This window comes from Oncorhynchus kisutch, linkage group LG10 (genome assembly GCF_002021735.2).
Source record: "Oncorhynchus kisutch isolate 150728-3 linkage group LG10, Okis_V2, whole genome shotgun sequence".
Taxonomy (NCBI): domain Eukaryota; kingdom Metazoa; phylum Chordata; class Actinopteri; order Salmoniformes; family Salmonidae; genus Oncorhynchus; species Oncorhynchus kisutch.
The window spans coordinates 557352-564501 of NC_034183.2; the positions used below are offsets into that span (position 1 = coordinate 557352).

A 7150-nucleotide genomic window follows, 5' to 3' on the forward strand; every position below is an offset into this window, starting at 1 on the left:
CATTACCATTACTGCCATTACCATTACTGCCATTACCACTACTACCATTACTACCATTACCATTACTACCATTACCATTACTACCATTACCATTACTACCTTTACTATTGCAACTACTAATAATACCATTACTACCATTACCATTACTACCATTACTACCATTACCATTACTACCATTACCATTACTACCTTTACTATTACTACCATTACCATTACTACCTTTACTATTGCTACTACTAATAATACCATTACTACTACTACTACTACTCCTACTACCATTACTACTACTACTACCTTTACTATTGCTACTACTAATAATACCATTACTACTACTACTACTACTCCTACTACCATTACCATTACTACCATTACCATTACTACCTTTACTATTACTACCATTACCATTACTACCTTTACTATTGCTACTACTAATAATACCATTACTACTACTACTACTACTACTACTACTACCATTACTACTACTACTACTACTACTACTCCTACTACCATTACCATTACTACCATTACCATTACTACCATTACCATTACTACCTTTACTACTACTACTACTACTCCTACTACCATTACTACTACTACTACTACTACTACTCCTACTACCATTACTACTACTACTACCTTTACTATTGCTACTACTAATAATACCATTACTACTACTACTACTACTCCTACTACCATTACCATTACTACCATTACCATTACTACCATTACCATTACTACCTTTACTATTGCTACTACTAATAATACCATTACTACTACTACTACTACTCCTACTACCATTACTACTACTACTACCTTTACTATTGCTACTACTAATAATACCATTACTACTACTACTACTACTCCTACTACCATTACCATTACTACCTTTACTATTGCTACTACTAATAATACCATTACTACTACTACTACTACTCCTACTACCATTACTACTACTACTACCTTTACTATTGCTACTACTAATAATACCATTACTACCATTACCATTACTACCATTACCATTACTACCATTACCATTACTACCTTTACTATTGCTACTACTAATAATACCATTACTACTACTACTACTACTCCTACTACCATTACTACTACTACTACCTTTACTATTGCTACTACTAATAATACCATTACTACCATTACCATTACTACCATTACCATTACTACCTTTACTATTGCTACTACTAATAATACCATTACTACTACTACTACTACTCCTACTACCATTACTACTAATACTACCATTACTATTGCTACTACTAATAATACCATTACTACTACTACTACTACTCCTACTACCATGACCATTACTACCTTTACTATTGCTACTATTAATAATACCATTACTACTACTACTCCTACTACCATTACCATTACTACCATTACTATTGCTACTACTAATAATACCATTACTACTACTACTACTACTCCTACTACCATTACTACTACTACTACCATTACTATTGCTACTACTAATAATACCATTACTACTACTACTACTACTCCTACTACCATTACTACTACTACTACCATTACTACTACTACTACCATTACTATTGCTACTACTAATAATACCATTACTACCATTACCATTACTACCATTACCATTACTACCTTTACTATTGCTACTACTAATAATACCATTACTACTACTACTACTACTCCTACTACCATTACTACTACTACTACCTTTACTATTGCTACTACTAATAATACCATTACTACTACTACTACTACTCCTACTACCATTACCATTACTACCTTTACTATTGCTACTACTAATAATACCATTACTACTACTACTACTACTCCTACTACCATTACTACTACTACTACCTTTACTATTGCTACTACTAATAATACCATTACTACCATTACCATTACTACCATTACCATTACTACCATTACCATTACTACCTTTACTATTGCTACTACTAATAATACCATTACTACTACTACTACTACTCCTACTACCATTACTACTACTACTACCTTTACTATTGCTACTACTAATAATACCATTACTACCATTACCATTACTACCATTACCATTACTACCTTTACTATTGCTACTACTAATAATACCATTACTACTACTACTACTACTCCTACTACCATTACTACTACTACTACCATTACTATTGCTACTACTAATAATACCATTACTACTACTACTACTACTCCTACTACCATTACTACTACTACTACCTTTACTATTGCTACTACTAATAATACCATTACTACTACTACTACTACTACTACTCCTACTACCATTACCATTACTACCATTACTATTGCTACTACTAATAATACCATTACTACTACTACTACCATTACCATTACTACCTTTACTATTGCTACTACTAATAATACCATTACTACTACTACTACTACTCCTACTACCATTACCAGTACTACCTTTACTATTGCTACTACTAATAATACCATTACTACTACTACTACCATTACCATTACTACCTTTACTATTGCTACTACTAATAATACCATTACTACTACTACTACTACTCCTACTACCATTACCATTACTACCTTTACTATTGCTACTACTAATAATACCATTACTACTACTACTACTACTCCTACTACCATTACCATTACTACCTTTACTATTGCTACTACTAATAATACCATTACTACTACTACTACTACTCCTACTACCATTACCATTACTACCTTTACTATTGCTACTACTAATAATACCATTACTACTACTACTACTACTCCTACTACCATGACCATTACTACCTTTACTATTGCTACTATTAATAATACCATTACTACTACTACTCCTACTACCATTACCATTACTACCATTACTATTGCTACTACTAATAATACCATTACTACTACTACTACTACTCCTACTACCATTACTACTACTACTACCATTACTATTGCTACTACTAATAATACCATTACTACTACTACTACTACTACTCCTACTACCATTACTACTACTACTACCATTACTACTACTACTACCATTACTATTGCTACTACTAATAATACCATTACTACTACTACTACTACTACTACTACCACCATTACTACTATTACCATTACTACTACCACTACCATTTAAAACAGCAGGCCTTGTTGTCTGGTAACAGGCTGAAAACAGCAGGCCTTATTGTCCGGTAGCAGGCTGAAAACAGCAGGCCTTTTTGTTCGGTAGCAGGCTGAAAACAGCAGGCCTTGTTGTCTGGTAGAAGGCTGAAAACAGCAGGCCTTGTTGTCTGGTAACAGGCTGAAAACAGCAGGCCTTGTTGTCTGGTGACAGGCTGAAAACAGCAGGCCTTGTTGTCTGGTAACAGGCTGAAAACAGCAGACCTTGTTGTCTGGTAGCATGCTGAAAACAGCAGGCCTTGTTGTCCGGTAGCAGGCTGAAAACAGCAGGCCTTGTTGTCTGGTAACAGGCTGAAAACAGCAGGCCTTGTTGTCTGGTAACAGGCTGAAAACAGCAGACCTTGTTGTCTGGTAGCAGGCTGAAAACAGCAGGCCTTGTTGTCCGGTAGCAGGCTGAAAACAGAAGACCTTATTGTGATCCACTGTGCATTGTTACCCTTTTCAGAAAATGCTGAATGGTTGGTTGGATGTGTGGGTGGAGGTGGACCAGAGGAACGTTTTGGCACTGCGTTATTAAATTAGAACAGGAATGTACAGTATTATGTGACATGATTTGTGTGGTGTGTAACCTTGATTTACCTCAGAGTGAGATGGCTTATATCATATAAAGGTCAGTAAACTCCAAAAGTATTGGGCCATTGACACACTCCAGCACTTTCATTTGGACAATTCTGTGGCAAAACGTTTCCTAGAAGGGAAGCAGACAGGAATGGAACGGAGAGGAGTTTATCTGAAGTTGTCCAATAGAAGCTCTCGTTTTAGATGACTGTTTGACTAATGATTACACACCAGGTTCGCTGAAAAAAAAGTGTGCTGTTTTAAAATAATTTTTTATTAGCGATTGTCAAGAATGCAGATATTATTATTTTTCCAGATTTTTTTTTGCAATATGTGATCGAAAGGCTAAGAGAGCTTCATACGCTGTTTATTGATTGTGGGGTTTAAATAGTGCGAGAATACAGCGTAGGGTACTAAAAACTAAAAAATAATTACAGAAGTTATTCTTCTGTTATTTATTATTACGTGTTAATAGTATCCTCTGATTACAATTATTCTATCTAATATTTTAACTAAATGTAATCTATTAGCTATTAAAATCTAAGCGGTATTACATCCGGCCGTGATTGGGAGTCCAAAGGGTGGCGCACAATTGGCCCAGCGTCGTCCGTCATTGTAAATAAGAATTTGTTATTAACTGACTTGCCTAGTTAAATAATGGTTCAATTAAAATTTAAATATCTATCAGTCCGGACTGATGGAAGGGCTTGTCCTGTACTTTGTAAAGACCCAGAGTACATTGACTGAATGTCCTTTCTAAACATAGCAACATAAAGGACTCGGACTAAAACACAGGTGGTGTGAACTGGCAGAAGAGTTGAGTCCTCATTCAAAGGCAAGGGCAGTGTGAACACAAAGAGAACGGAGTTATTTTGTTTTGTTTTACCCCAGGGTTTGCTTTAAAGAGGACTCCTACTCAATGTGGTAGTCGAAAGGACCACTCAGTAATAATCGTCGTCTTCCTCACTGCTTCAAGCTCATTGTTGTCGTCGTCATCCTCCTCTATGTCCTTTCTACTACCATTACTGTTACTACCATTACTACTACTACTATCACTACTACCATTACTACTACTAACATTCATACTACTATCATTACTAATACTACTATTGCACCTTCTACTACTACCATTACTACTACTACTATCACTACTACCATTACTACCACTGCTATCATTGCTATCACTACCACTACTATCATTACTAATGCTACTACTACCATTACTACTACAACTACCATTACTACTACTATCACTATCATTCCTAACACTACTATTACAGTTATTACTATTATTACTACCATTACTACTACGGCTATTACTATCATTACTAATACTACCATACTACTACCATTACTACTACTAATACTATTACTTCTACTACCATTACTACTAACACTACCACTACTACTACCACCACCATTACTACCACTACCACTACTACTACTACCACTACTACTACTACTATTACCATTACTACCACTACTACTACCACTACTACTACCACTACTACTACTACTACTACCATTACTACTACTACCACTACTGCTACTACCACTACTGCTACTACTATTACCATTACAACTGCTACTACTACTAATACTACTACTGCCATTACTACTAATATCACTACCATTACTACTACTATCACTACCATTACTACTACATTCACTACCATTACTACTACTCTCACTACCATTACTACTACGATCACTACCATTGCTACTAATGTCACTACCATTGCTACTAATGTCACTACCATTACTACTACAACCACTACTACTACTACTACTACTATCAGTACTACTACCATTACTACTACGATCACTACCATTACTACTAATATCACTACCATTACTACTACAACCACTATTACTACTACTACTATCAGTACTACTACCATTACTACTACTATCACTACCATTTCTTCTACTACTACTGCTACTACTACTACTACTACCACTACTATCAGTACCTCTACTACTACCATTACTACCATTACTACTACTACTACTACTACTACTACTACTATCAGTACCTCTACTACTACTACTACTACTACTACTACCATTACTACTACTACTACTACTATCACTACTATCACTACTACTACTACTATCACTACTACTACTATCACTACTACTACTACTACTACTACTATCAGTACTTCTAATACTACCATTACTACCATTACTACTACCACTACTACCATTACTACTTCTATTACTACTAGTACTATCAATACTACTACCATTACCTCTTTTACCACTACTACCTTAACAACTTCTACTACTACTATCAGTACTTCTAATACTACCATTACTACTACTACTATCAGTACTACTACAATTACTACCACTACTACTACTACCATTACTACTTCTACTACTAATATCACTACCATTACTACTACTATCACTACCATTACTACTACAACCACTATTACTACTACTACTATCAGTACTACTACCATTACTACTACTATCACTACCATTTCTTCTACTACTACTGCTACTACTACTACTACTACCACTACTATCAGTACCTCTACTACTACCATTACTACCATTACTACTACTACTACTACTACTACTACTATCAGTACCTCTACTACTACTACTACTACTACTACTACCATTACTACTACTACTACTACTATCACTACTATCACTACTACTACTACTATCACTACTACTACTATCACTACTACTACTACTACTACTATCAGTACTTCTAATACTACCATTACTACCATTACTACTACCACTACTACCATTACTACTTCTATTACTACTAGTACTATCAATACTACTACCATTACCTCTTTTACCACTACTACCTTAACAACTTCTACTACTACTATCAGTACTTCTAATACTACCATTACTACTACTACTATCAGTACTACTACAATTACTACCACTACTACTACTACCATTACTACTTCTACTACTAATATCACTACCATTACTACTACTATCACTACCATTACTACTAATATTACTACACTACCATTACTATCACTACTATCACTACCATTTCTACTAATATCACACCACATTTCCTTCAGTGAATGTCTTTTCGTAGTTATTTATTTAATGTATTGTTCTTTCGCAGGGGTCAGCACAACCAGAGTGTAATGGCCAAGCCTCGCCTTGGGTGAACCTCTTTTGTGATGAAGGTGTCTCCCCTGCCAGATAAATATAAACGCACACGTTGATGTCAATGCATTAGTGAAAGCCAGTTCATTGAGGGAGTTGAAGTTAAGTTACAAAGTACGTCAGTCAAGGAGGACTGGTTAGAGGAGTAGTGTTCTGGTCTCTCTCTCTGGTTAGAGGAGTAGTGTTCTGGTCTCTCTGTCTGGTTAGAGGAGTAGTGTTCTGGTCTCTCTCTGGTTAGAGGAGTAGTGTTCTGGTCTCTCTCTCTGGTTAG

At 35.3% G+C, this 7150-nt stretch overlaps 1 pseudogene; it reads right to left on the bottom strand.

The window, feature by feature from the left end:
- Window positions 1-6793: 6793 nt before the first annotated feature.
- Window positions 6794-6923, bottom strand: LOC116376012 (uncharacterized; annotated as a pseudogene).
- Window positions 6924-7150: the final 227 nt, after the last annotated feature.